At 43.2% G+C, this 14593-nt stretch overlaps 1 protein-coding gene across 1 annotated transcript in view; it reads right to left on the reverse strand.

Moving 5' to 3' along the window:
* Positions 1-14593, reverse strand: part of TPH2 (tryptophan hydroxylase 2) — a 104887-nt gene that overhangs the window by 11262 nt on the left and 79032 nt on the right. The window lies entirely within an intron of this gene.

Genomic DNA, 14593 nt, shown 5'->3' on the forward strand with positions numbered 1-14593 from the left:
TAAATATATATATTTAAATATATATATACTAAGAACCATTTCATTGACCTGGAGTATATCAGCACCAACTACTACAGCTTTCCCAAGATATTAAAATCTACAATTGTTTCTGTTGAGTTGAAGAAATTAACCTAGACAGACAGGAACCTCTGTACAACCAAAAACTCACAATGCTCTTGAGAGAAGCTGAAATCACACTATTTTTGCTTTGAGAAAAAAGTGAGAAGCTGACAATGAGCAATAAAACTTGCATCAAATTAACACCGTCCTGCATTAGTGATGACAGGGTGCTGAAGGTGCTGAGAAAGAGAATTTCAACACTCCTGAAAGGGGCAGAAAATAATACTTCTAGCCCATGCCCAGTTGCTCTATTTTTATTTGGAGGTTAACGTGCCCCTTGGTTCAGGAAGGCTTTCTGTTTCTTCAGTGTGAGGATGATCTGAAGTTGCATAGGCTAATGCCCGGCAGCTCTGGGCTGGACCCAAAGGACTGGTCAGTCCAGGTCATGGAGCTGAACCTCTAGAAGCACATTTTCTTTTCCTGGTTCACTTCCCAAGAAAGCTAAGATGATAGCCCTTCCTACCCCCATCACCCATCGTGCCCACCGGCACCCTCCAGTGTTCTGACTTTTCTTTCTTTCCCATCACACCACTGTTCTGACATGGTCTTCACTTTATTTATGTTTGGTCTGTACCATTTGTCATCTGTCCCCCCACCCTGGATTATAAACTCCATGAGAACAGGGTTTCCCCAGTTCAGCACTACTGACAGGTCAGGCTGAATCATTCTCTATTGGGTGGATGGGTGGGTGTCCTGCCTATGATGGAATATTTACGGGCCTCTACTCACTAGATGCCAGTAGCACCCCACCCCAGTTATAACCACCACAAATGTCACTAGACATTGAAATATGTTCCCACAGGAGCAAATCACTCTTGGTTGAGAACCATTAATATGGAATAGTGTCTAAAACACAATAAGAGCTCCATAAATATTTGGTGAATTATCTCTAAGTTAATTAGGCTTGTTGTGTGGCGGTATGACCTGGAGGAAAGAAACACAATGAGGCCTGCATTCAAGTGTGAGCCCTGCTTTTAATTACTTATGTGACCACAACCTCTCTGGCATATAGTTTTTCTGCCCGTGGCATCCATTCATTCATTCATTTATTCTATAAACATTCCTGAGTACCTACATGCCAGACTCCTTTAGCTGTTAAGGGTATGCAATGAACAAAGCAGCAAAGTCCCCCTCCCCATAAAGCAGGGGTCCTCCAACTACGGCCCATGGGCCACATGAGGTCCGCTGAAAACATTTATCTGGCCTGCCGGATGTTTTTGCCGCCACTGCCTGTCCTGCTTAGCGGCCAACTCGTCCCGGGCCCGCAGTGCGCATGTGTGAAATGTCTGAGGGACAGTGAACTGGCCCCCTGTTTAAAAAGTTTGAGGACTGTACCAGGAATGGTCTTCATGAATTTTTCTCTGCCAAGGCCTCAGGGGTGAGTTAATTAAGTGTTTAACCAAATATAGCAGACTAATTTTAAGCTGATAATTTTGTATGGCCCTCCAACAATGTTATAAATATCCAGATGGCCCTTGGCAGAAAAAGGTTTTCCACACCTGGTCTAGGGAAAAGAGTATTCCCAGCAGAGGAAGTGCAAAGGCCCTGTGGCGGGAATAGACTTGTATTTCAAAGGACAATGGGAAGTCATTGAAAGGTTTTAGGCCTGGAGAGAGATGCTCTAATTTAGTTTTCAAACGATCATGCTGGTGCTGGGTAAAGAATAGATTGCAGAGGGGCAAGAATGAAAGCAAAGAGACCAGTTAACAGATTCTCAACCTTCCTAATGCCGCAACCCTTTAATACAGTTCCTCATGTTGTGGTGACCCCCAACCATAAAATTACTTTCGTTGCTGCTTCATGACTGTAATTTTGCTATTGTTATGAATTGTAATGTAAATATCTGATATGCAGGATGTATTTCCATTGTTCGCAACCCACAGGTTGAGAACCGCTGATAGGAGGAAGCAGGAGCCAGGAGACGAGGGAGTTGAGTGACTTGAATAGACTTACTTGGGTGAGGGGTCACAGGGGGTTGGGAGAAGGCAATATCACATAGGCCTCTCATGAGAACAACCAAAATAAGAGATGTGAATACGTTTTGAAAAGTTAAAATACACAGGATAATTTCAGGTAGCATATGCTATATAAGTAAAATCATGCAATGTGTCAGATTGCACAATTCTAGGTACAATGAAGAGAAACGATCATATATACTCATATAACAAGAAGACTGAAAGTTCAGCCTCCTATTTTATCAAAAGGAAACTCAAGTTTAATGAGATTAAGTGATTTACCCAGGACCAGTCTACATGGTGACATTTAAGAGATCTAGAGCTCAGTATTTTAAAGTTTCTAGGTAAAAGATTAATAAATGCATGATTTTCCCTGACAACCAAAAAATGGAGAAATAAAAGTCAAACAGGAAAATTAGAATCTCATAGCATCTTCTTAGTGTGTCTTTAAGATGACTTCTCTAATGTATATTGCACATGATGTGAAATCCTTGGAACTTTAACACTGTATACAGAAGTATTTGTAAAATAAAATAAAAAATGTGCTGTCATGTTCTAAAGCCTCCAAAATACACATATGGAGCCAGTTACAGGAGCCTTTAGGTCAACCTATTAAGAGCATCTTCCGCCCTGGCCAGTTTGGCTCAGTGGATAGAGCATCAGCCTGCGGATTGAAGGGTCCCAGGTTCGATTTCGGCCAAGGACACATGCTGGGTTGTAGGCTCGATCTCCAGTAGGGGGTGTGCAGGAGGCAGCCGATCAATGATTCTCTCTCATCATGGATGTTTCTAGCTCTCTCTCCCTCTCCCTTCCTCTCTGAAATCAATAAAGAAATATACTTTTAAAAAAAGAGCATCTTCCATTTTCCTTATGCTACATCATTGCATACATAATGTATGTTCATGGTTATGGCCTAAACCAAAACAGGCTGAGGGAGCCCGTGAGAAAACATGGTGCACTGTGCACACAGTCTTCAGATGGATTTGGCATCCCATCTAATTTTAAGAGAAATTAAAAGGTCTGCATCAACTCAACTAAAGGTTCAAAGCTACACTTATCTGTGTGTCTTTAGTCCTTGTGCTTCTAGAATTAGGGTAACCTCAGAGGAGAGAGTGTGTTCTCTTCCCATCACTAGGAACACTCTCGGGCCCCAGACCTCTTCTAGGGGTCCTTCCAGAAACCCTGACCTTACACAGCTCCGTCTGCTCTTTTCTTTTATCCACCTTTCCCTTTGGTTTCCTATTGTCCTCAACCATGAAAGGTACCTACATGCTGCTTCCACAGCCCGCTCTCCCCGTAGAATTAAGACCTTTTGCTCTGAGACAGTTTTCCATTTGTAGCTCCACATGTGGCTACCAGGTGAAGAGAAATGGTAAAATGTACCTGAACCTTTGCTGTTGGCAACATTTCAATGACAGACTGGCTCAGAATAATTTTCTTTGTCTGTTTCCAGTAGCAATAGAGCCTTCAAAATGCAGGCTGCCCTCGTTGGTCATGGTCCTAATGGGGAAGAGGGGCGACTGCACATTTCTTTCATCTGATGTTAAATCAGTGGTCGGCAAACTCATTAGTCAACAGAGCCAAATATCAATCACTGAGCCAAACCAGTTAGGACTGAAATTTCTTTTGAGAGCCAAATTTTTTAAACTTAAACTATATAGGTAGGTACATTGTTATTAACTTAATTAGGGTACGCCTGCACCGCGTCTTCCGTCGCCCGACCGACTGACACCCCCCACTTCTTCTAATGCCACTTCTTCAAAATAGACTCACCCAGGCTGAAAACCAACTTCTGCGCATGGGCCACGAAGTTTCAATCGCACTGTACGTGCGCGCCCGCACGTGGTATTTTGTGGGAGAGCCACACTCAAGGGGCCAAAGAACCAGATGTGGCTCGCGAGCTACGGTTTGCCGACCACTGTGTTAAATGCAAGGCCCGTGTAGCATTGAACTTGGTGACCCCTTGACGGCCTTTCAGAATTCAAGGAGAACTAATTGCTTCTGAAACGGTTAAGAAACTATCATTTGTTTTCCTCAGAGAATTCTCCAGATGTGGATCTGTAATATATCCCCTCGAGATTTACCAAATAATTAGCCTACCTATTATTTAAAAAACAAATAAACAACAACAACAAAAAACCCTCGAGCCTTATAAAACCAGTAAAAGAGAATTACAGATTCTTGGCCACTAATGTCCTTTAAACAGAAACAAATAATAATACTAAGAGTAGCACCTCCCAAATTGAAGGTTACCTTTCATCAAAGCTGAAGTTCATGAATTCCGAGTTTTACATACCACTAATTATATGTAATTATTTATAAATATTTCATTTGAATATAATTACATATAATCATTAACCGAAAACCAAAACAGGAATGATAGACTGGACCTCTTCCACAGAAAGAAAGCAGAGTCGTTCACATACACAGAGTCATTAAGCAGAAGAAAGTCTGAGTGACAGTCTGAAACCCAAACCCTGCTGTGGAACAGGCTGCTGGCCCTGCTTCCACAGAGCAGGTGCTGAGGGGATGCGATAGGTCGCCCAATGCTGCCACCGTCAGGTCACTGCTGGTAACACAGCACCTCTGCCGCAGTCCAGGGAGCCAAATGAGCAGTGCTGAGAGAGAGCTTGAGCGAACACAGTCCATGGAGACTGAACACACCAACACACCACCACTGGTCCCACATGGTGACGTACAGAAGCCCACAATGCAACGTCCTTCTCATGTTTGGTGTGAGGTACCTGAAGCTTTGGCTAAGACACATATTCCAGGTAAAGAGATGAACAGGGTTTTGGTGTGTGTGTGTTTTTTTTTCAAAGAACTCTTAATGGAAAAGAAATTTATTGTTCCAATTTCCCTCTTAAAAGGTCCTTTTGCCTCCCACTTCTCCCCACTCCCTGAGGCCAGGGAATAACTATATAACCTATAGAGTCATGCAAGCCGTCCCCCTCCCCCGGCCTTCACCACACTATGTAAACTGCAAATACTCCCAAGAGTCACGCATGAAGCCAGATCACATTAGGTACAATGACGACCCCCACACGTGATTTGCAGCAGAACAAGGGTTCCTGGCCGGGAAAGCTCTCTGGGACGGGCTTAGAGAGGGAGCAGAAAGGGAGAGTTTGCTTCATGAATTTTCCCTGCGCTAGTCCTGTGTGAAATCAGAGCGTAAGAAATGCTGGAAGACACTAGTCATCTGCAGGCCTAGGGCTGCAGCTGCTCTGTCACCACAGACCATCCCCCCACTCTCGGAGCCTCCCCTGGGCACAAGGAAGCCCCTCCTCGCGTGTTCGCAGATACGGGGGCCCCGTCACTGCACGGATTCCAGGTCCCACCGTCTGAATGCCTTGAGCCACTGCAGCTACGCCTAGATATCTAGACTCGTATTTTACCATGAGCCTCTAAATGAAAATCACCATAGCTCTTGCCAACTCACAACATATTCAAAATATATTTTAAATTTATATTTATTAAATTCTGTGCTCAGCTCTAGTTAAGATTACAAAAGTACCAAAAGATATGGTTCTGTGCTCGGGAAAACCTGCCATTATGGGTGGGAAGACCAGAGTCTTATAATATAACACTAATAATTGAACGCTGCTCTTTTTACCCCACCACAAACTTTTCTGTCTTGAAATCACAGTGTGCTTATCAGCCTCAGAACACAAAGATGATGAAGCTTGTGTTGGACTTTGAAAGATAAATGGAACGTTGGGAGGGCTTTGGAAAGAGGGAACGTGACTGGAAATGATAAGGTGAAGGGTTGGGGGAGGAGGTGATGTAAGAGAGCCCGAAGTGTGCGTCATGGGGAGGTAGAGGTAAGTCCAGTGATGGGATATCCCATCAAGCTCCACTTGAACTGGCCGAGACTGCCTCTCTGGACAGTGATTCTCTTCAAAGCAAGACAGACAAAAACAAGTAGAGAAAAAGAAGAGGCCTGGGATTTGAGCAACTTGTCTTGTCAGCTAGAAAACAATGACCTGAATTGTGCAAACAGCATCTATTGTCTTAGGTTAAGAACAGCCATCAAGTGAATTAAAATGTAAAAACCTAAGCTCTGAGGAAACATTATGGCAAACCTTGTGGAAAATTGATCATCAAATATAAGAGGATCGTCCATAGGAGAAAAAAAAGCGTCAGCAGAAAACAACTTTTGATGAAGAATACATCGACATCGGCAATTTCCAGCAGTACTGTGTTAGTCGGGGTTTCTCTGTGGTTCTTAATACTCTTTCCTATATCTTTCAGGTTGCTTTCAAGAACAAATGGATTTTGTTTAAATGCCCTCCGGCCATTTCAGTTTTATTGCCCCTTCTTCAGCTTATCTGAGAGCATTTTCAATTTCAAAGGAGACCACCTGACTTATTATCATTTAATATTTACTAGTTTTTATGGTATTTTTTTTAATCTAAAAGGAAAAAAAAGAAATATCCCTCATTCTCTTCCTCCCACTCATGGACTAACAGGAGTAACAACAATCACTTACCATCAGTGACACCCAGCAGTTGGTCCACCTCTAAAACCCTGGCAAGACCCACTGCAAGACACTTCTTCCCCAGGGCTCAACGCAGGTCACAATGCCAATCACAAAACTTTACTGCCCCCAAGTCCCTAGAGTAAAGGTCCAAGCTTCTTCATATGGCAGAAAAGACCCTCCGTTGTTGTAGGCAGTTAGATAGACATGAGCAGAGCAAGGAGGATGGGCCAAGTACAGAAGGTCGCCAACATGGAAAGTCCCAGGGGCCTAGCAATGGGCAATCAATTGTAGGGTGAGAGGACTTGCCCCCCAGGGTGACTTTTCCGCCCCTAGCATATCACTCCATGAGGTTTGGACCCCTTGACCTTTCCTCCCTAGAAATAACATCTATGCCTCAATTGTATTTCAGCTCCAGGCCCAGATAAGCAACGAAACCAGCCACTGCTGAGGTCATTGAATAATGACCCTCTGCCCTGGGGCAGGCCAATCAATCAGTGGAGATGACAACCCTGAAGAGATACACCTGGAAAACTGCTGAATATTCTGTTAGGAACTTTCCCTAGGACCTCCCCTAAAATCTCTGTCCTTAAAATCCTTAGGACAGAGGACCCAGTGTGCTCTCCCTTCCAGAAGCACACCCTTGAATTTCTCCCTCTCCCTTCCCCCCCGACCCACACGTTACCTTCAGCTTCCTCCCTCCCAAGCTCCAAGGGCCTTTCCTTTACCTCTATAACTTGTGTCCTAAGTCCATATCTTCTAGGAATTACTTTTTTTACCTGCATAATTTACCCAATAAATGTTCTCTTACAGTTCGGGCCTTGCTCTGAATTCTTTCCCAGCCAGAACCCAAGTATCAATGGTGCTGAACCCAGGTTTGGTCTGACCCCACCGGTCAGACACCTGGTGCCCTTCCCACTGCCTATAATTCCAGGACCTAGCCCCTCCCTCCTCCAGACCCATCTCTCAGCCTCTTCCTCCCTACTGCCCACCACTCAGGGACTATTTGCAACTGTGCAGCTGGCGGCGCTCTCTTCAGCTTCCCACCTAGGCCTTTGCACACAGCTTCCTTCTGCCTGGGGTGCTCTTGTCACTGACCGTCACCTTTGCCCAATCCCTGCCTGTGCACCAGGGTAGGTGGTCCTCCTCTCACCTTTGGTGTAGCCTATGGAGCCAAACTGAAATCGCCTGTCTTCTTGCCTCTCTCCCCACCAGACTCTGAACTCCCTGAGGTCAGGGACAGTGTTTGACTTGGGTTTTTTTTGTTATTGTTTAATGTCTGGTTGATAGCACCCTGCCTAACATGTGGCAGATACTCTGCAAATATTGAAGGAAGGGAGGAAATGGCTAAACAAGAAGAGTTTCCCAGTGGCCCAAGACAACAGGGTCAGTGCTGATATTCCAGACCCGTAGTTATTACCATCAGCAAATTTTCTAAAATCTCTGAAAAGATGAAAACCTTTCTACTGTACCCATCAAATCAGTTTTCACTTAGGCTTCAGAAATACGTCTGTGCCTTGACCTCTCGCTCATTGGCCACCTCAATAGCAGCCAATGCCCTCCATGCAGAAAGAAGGCAGGAGCCGGCCTCCTCTAGGGCTGTCGGGAACCAGGAGGTTGACTGGCAGGTGTCTCCTGTGGAAGCTCAGCCGTCTGTGGTTAAGTGGCTTCTACCCTCCTTCATTACTACAAGCTGCGACTCCGAAAACCCACTGATTCTGACATCTGGATCCTCATCAGAACATGTTGGGGCGGGGGGGGGGGGGAGGGAGCCAGCTGGAGACTAACCAGGGAAAATGCTCACAGCTCGGTCAAGGTATAGCGAAGTGTGACTGTGATAGATCCAGGCCCTGAAGTGCCTCACGAGGAATTTCTGTCAGCATCACTGCCCAGACCTTCATTGAGCAGATGATGACACAAAAGATCAGACAAACGCTATTTCACCTGGAGATGAATTTGTGCCATGACCATCCTTCCAATTCTGTCTTCCACATAATTCTGTGGCTCTTTAAAAAGGGTATTACGAATACAAATAGGCTTCTTGCTAATGCCTTCTGGACCTGCAGGTACTTGGAGTTTCACAAATCAAAAGCTGGTTTTCTATTCATCAGTATTATTCCTTGGACCCTAGATGTAGTACACGAACCTCAATGCGACATCTCCATAACAAAACAATTCACATAGTGTGTCTCTTCTTTTAAAACAATCCCATCTTCTTTCAAACGACCCTTTGCTGAAGTTATATAATTAAGCACCTTGAAATGGCTAAACTTCCCTCTGAGGACACACGTGCACACACGCCCATAATTTCATACTAGGTGCATGGATTAGCATTCCATTTTTATATATGTGCTTAATCTACTTTGCACAGAAGACCTACTTAAGCAAATGCTATAGATTCAAAAGTGCCCAAGAACTGACTTTTATGACCTAAGCAATTCTGAGCTCCTTGAAGGAGAAGAAAACTGATGAGTGCATTCCTGGCCATTCATTTTTTGGCATGCCCTAAAATGTTCTGCATCAACTCACACATTCTCCCCAGATGTGGTGATTTTAAAGGTCAGCTCTTGAATGCTAGTATGAAAAATGAGGTTTTTACTGACTCCCTAGTAAACTGTGGGTAGTCACCACTGCCTTGAGAGGGTCGTTTTATTTTTATCTCTGCCTTACGATAAGCAACGCCCTCCTTGACACTTGGGCTACAGAGCTTGAACGTTCTCAGCTATTTCTTTCCAGGCAAAACCAGGAATCCTAGAGGATGATCATATGTCTGAAAACTGACAAGAAAGGTATGTTCAGCGGGAGAGCCATTCTCACTGCTCCAATGCACTGAGCCATCTTCTATTTGAAGTTTTTATTAATGAAGTCATGTTTCTTTTCTAGTCACTAACCATCACCACTACCATCACCATCTCTCACACACATCTCTCAACACTGCTGTCCATATGTATAAATGGAGCTGAAAGATTTACCTGTAAACTGGGGTCCCTGTCACAATGGGGGTCCATGGGTGATTCAACCACCAAACAGCATTTCGGCTCTGTCGAGCTTCCGTCTCTAACAATAATCGCTGCCAGTTACTGAAACCTACACGCTTGCACAGTGCAAAGCACTTGACCTCATGCTCATGCCTCGAGAGGCAGGTGCTATGAAGGTGATATAATATGGTGGTTTCAGCGCATTGACTGTGGAGTGAAGAACGAGGGTTCAAGGGCAGGCTCTGCCATTGACTTCACCTTAGGAAAGTTATTTAGCCTTTCTCAGTCTTAGGTTCCTTTGTCCATAAAATGAATGAATAACTAACATGTATGAAATGCTCGCTATGTAAATCCCCCATTTTACAGATAGGATAACTGAGACTTGATTGAGTAACTTGGGCAAGTTTAGGGCTGATAGAGCTGGACTGGAATCAGTTGTGCCTGACCCCTAATATCTATCTTGTTTGTACTACACCACACTGTTCCCTCTCTGTTCTCAGACCCCTCAGTGACTTGGACACTGCAGACCCCTGGAATTTATGCCATGTTCTTGACAGTTGAGCTGTTTGTCAGGAAAGACAGGGGTCTGTCTAGCTTGCCTGAAACCATCCTTCTATAGCTTGCCCTGGGAAAGTGTCTTCATTGCCTTTGTGGCCTCTGGATTGGCCAAGTAACACAGCATAGACTAAATATGTAATTATTTTGTCCCCAGAGACATTAGTGAGAACAGAAGGCACTGATTTGCAATCCCAGGGGATAGCAAGACTTAGAGTCTGAATCCCACTTCTGTAATCATAACCAGCCTCCAGGACACCGAGCGCGTGTCTTTGCTGCCTCACCTGGTCACGCCTTGCCCTGACATCCTACACTCCTGGGAAGTGGTTTGGTATAAGAGATTGGGACTTAGAAAACCGAATCACTCCATCCCTGCCACTATTTACTGTATGGTCTTGAGCAAGTCTTTTCACTTATCCAAGCCTCCATTTATTCATTTATAAAATGAGGAGCCCCTTCCTTGCCAAATGTTTACTGAGCCCCAATTGTGTGTCCAGCACCCTGTGGTTACCAGGGACTGTGTTAGGGGACCATCATATGAGTCCTGCTTATCTTGAAGGGGCATTAGGAGACTCAAACGCTAAGTCGATGTAAGAGCTATAACATAGGCGACAGTTTCCTGCTCTGAGGTGATTAAGACCATAGTTGTCTTCGTGGCTGACTCATCTTGTCTCTGGCTCAAATTCTATAGAGAAATTCCTCTGGGTAGAAGATTATGGGCTTAATTACAGCTCGACAGTTCCTGAAACCCAATCTAAGGAGTTCTCCAATATGCAGGTAATTCATTGAGATGTAAAATTTTCCTAAACTATTAACCTCTGCTCTATCAGTAAGCACATATAACAGCAAATTTAAAATTACCAATTTGACTGCTGAGAAAGTCTTCCCATAGGAAACTACCTTTGATCATCCATCCCATATCCTGAAACAGATGGGAGTGCCCTCCTTCCCTATCTTAGCACTCACCACATTATATTTAAACCCCCACCAGTATCCTTCACTAGGCTCTAAGTCCCCAAGAAGCGGGACCATGTCTACCTGTTTCACAGTTGAATTACCATTGCCCGACGCATAGTAAAGACTCAGTAAATATTACCAAATGAGTAAATGAATGGGCCATAATTGATTCTATCAGAGTTGCAAAAAGGATATTTAGCAGGAATCCAACAAGGTCATACTTTTGCTAGATCACCTTAGCAAAGAAGCAGAATCCAATGCGCTTCCTGCCAATGACAGCCTTGACTTTGATCTTGGGAGAACTATGTCCTCCCAATTATATTTGAGGGAGGAATAGGTGAACATCCCAAAAAAAGTTTTTGCGAAAGCTAAGTATGTAAATGTTTCTAAAGCATGCCATTTTAAGGTATGTACCCTTGTTTTATCACAGAGAACTCTGAGACCTTGCTAATTAGACACCAACATAGGTCCCCCGTTACCAACAAGGAGGGAAACACATCCAGAAAATGCATCGAAACGAGAGCAAACGACACCTTTTGGAACTCTTCCAATAGCTTCTTTGCATGCTTCTACGTTAATGCAGCCATCTTACAGCCAAAGTGCACACACCTGGCTTGAATTCTCGGAAACAAATTCATGAGGAGGAGCAGCCAAGGTCTGAAAACCCAAATTTATTGCTTTCTTTAGTTATTAAGGGAGGGTTGCATGTATCAATGAACAGCATCACTCCTAATCTGCTTGAAAAGTTTAGTCAGCGTTTCATATTTCATGTGCTTTCGCTGGCACAAACAATATTTATTCATTTGTTTTTCCCAGGCTGTTTTCTGTGACTTGCCTTTCTTTATGTTCACTCAAGGGAGGTGTGCTAATTAAGTCAGGGGAGGCCTCCTCCATCTCCAGGGAGAAACTTGACATCTTTTAAAGGAGGGCTTCCCTTTATTATTTATGGTTAAAGCCCTTCCCATTGCAAGGTAGCATGCCGTCTCCATCTAAAACCCCTTTGTATTATCAACTGCATAGTCTGCATTTCAGAAGAGAAACCCTGAGTTCTTGAAAGTTAGAGAATTACCCAAGGTCACACAGAAGAGTAGAAATTCTCTACAGGGGCCTTTCCTGTACTTGAGTCTTACTGATGTGGCCACCTAGATATTGAAGAGCACATTCATGTCATATTCACTAGCTAGCATTTATTGGACACTTCACACTGTGCTAAGCAGCTTTACAATGCATTATCCCATTAATCCCCAACAGATCTACAAAACTTGATAGCATCATTGCTCTCATTTTGAAGATGAAGAAACTAGGGCACAGAGAGGTTAATTAACTTAACCAAGGTTACCCAGCCAGTAAATGATAGAGCCTAAATGTGATCCTAGGCCATTTGACTGCAAAGTCTGCACTCTGAATTACCCACTACACATACTGCCTCACTAGCAGTTCCCTCAGATACACAGGCTCAAAGAAAACCAAGAGTGTAGTATACCATAGGGTTCACTCAATTTTATTCCAGTTTTCTCTTTTACTCCCTATGGTATGATTATCTGAGATCAAGTGCTATGAGGAAAGATGTTTATGATCTTACTCAAAAAGAGAACAAAAGGAAGGTGAATATTGATGAAAGTAGCACTCATTAATGGTGACAAGACTAATGCAACATTTCAAGACCGAAGATTAAAATATATATGGAAACTAAATTTTTAATTTAAAATAAAAAAGTTGTGCCCCGACCAGTTTGGCTCAGTGGCTAGCGCGTTGGCCTGTGTACTCAAGAGTCCCAGGTTTGATTCCAGTCAAGGGCATGTACCTTGGTTGCGGGCACATCCCCAGTAGGGAGTGTGCAGGAGGCAGCTGATCGATGTTTCTAACTCTCTATCCTTCTCCCTTCCTCTCTGTAAAAAAATCAATAAGATATATTTTTTAAAGAGTTGTATTGGACAACTCCTTAAAAAAAAAGAAAGAAAAAGCAAATGAAACTCATTAGCCACATATGATGTTCACTAAAACACTGCAACTTATGTGAGCAAAAGTCATAAACCCCATATTACTAAAAAGTACTTCCAACTTGTTCTTTCTTCTGTTGATGTAAAAGGTAAAGCCTCTCCTGACAGCACCGGTCTTTGGTAAATGGATGAACACCTCGTTGCTCCTTTTCCCAAAGCCAGGACTCGCTTTGACTTAGTTCTTACTTGACTTGGCAAACTGACTTTGCCAAAAAACTAGAAGGCTATGGACCAAAATGTTAACAGTGTGATCACTACCATGATGTTGCAAATGATCTTTATATTCTTTTCCTTATTTGTTCATTTAAAATTTTTTTCTACAATGAACATCCTTCACTTTTGTAATAAGGAGGAGAAACAATGGTTTTTGTACAGACTTTTCAGTAAAAGAGCTCCCCAGTCACCCTGCCTCAGCCTTCCCTTCAGTGCTCAGGGAATGACTTTTTATGGACACTATAAAGACAGACTTGCAGACCCTGGGAAGAATGATGAGGCGCCCTGGGTGACTGATTCCTCCCAACCCTCCCAGCAGTCTTACTCACACCTACTCTGGATTTTAGCCCTCAAATCACAGCATTTCCATTTTCTGCAAAACCTTTCCTCAGTATGAAATCCACCCATCAGAAACATCCCAAACATGCCATCCTTACAGTGGCAAGCACATAAAACTCTAAGCAACTCACAATATTTCTGAGACAGGAGCAAAGAGATTTTTAATCGCTGTGTGTTCAATGTCATGCCGTGTTCCCCTTTGTGCTCCCATTCATTGTGGTGGCTCATAATGTACAGTAATACATTTTACATCTGCTGAGTGCATTCTGGGTTTTTATATCACAGTTCAGAAGAATAGCTCTGAAAATCCTTTTGACTCTTTTATATGAAAACTACATTTGTGGAATGGGGTAATTAAATTCCTATAGTTTAATATAATGTTACCTCTGCTATTCTAGCTCATAAAAAGAAAAAATCCCAACCATCTTCTCTCTGCTTTTGCTAGAAATGGAATTACACCACAGATATTTCTGTTAATACGAGTGTATGATTTTGAGAGCCTGCTCCATTGTAGTTAAACCAGAAGACTCCTTCTTTTGTACATCTTTATGGAAATTGAAATGACTGCAAAAGTCTTCTGTGCGTGATGAGTGCGTTCTGGCTTACTTTAAGGAGAAAAAATAAGAAAGGCTCAAATGTCAGGGCTTTCAAATCACAGGGAGAAGTTAGCTCTAGATGAAGACCTAGTGGATTTCAGGTCTTACAATGACTTTAAATTTACTTAAATTATAATACAGTTCCTTTGGTGCGGTTAGGATTTCTTGGGCAAGGTAAGATCAAGTACTATCATACTTGGGTATGAGGTAGATAATGGCATGGCATACATCACTAAAATATTTCATCTCATTTGCTCTTCATTCAGCACTGTATGGAAGAACATCACCATTTTAAGAAGACATTTCAGGAGAGAAACTAAGATGGCGGCAAAGATAAACACCAGGAAATTAAGGCCGCTCACAACAATTGATTAATACCTCAGAGAAACAATACGGACTTCAT

Source organism: Myotis davidii, unplaced genomic scaffold (assembly GCF_000327345.1).
Source record: "Myotis davidii unplaced genomic scaffold, ASM32734v1 scaffold54, whole genome shotgun sequence".
Classification (NCBI taxonomy): Eukaryota; Metazoa; Chordata; class Mammalia; order Chiroptera; family Vespertilionidae; genus Myotis; species Myotis davidii.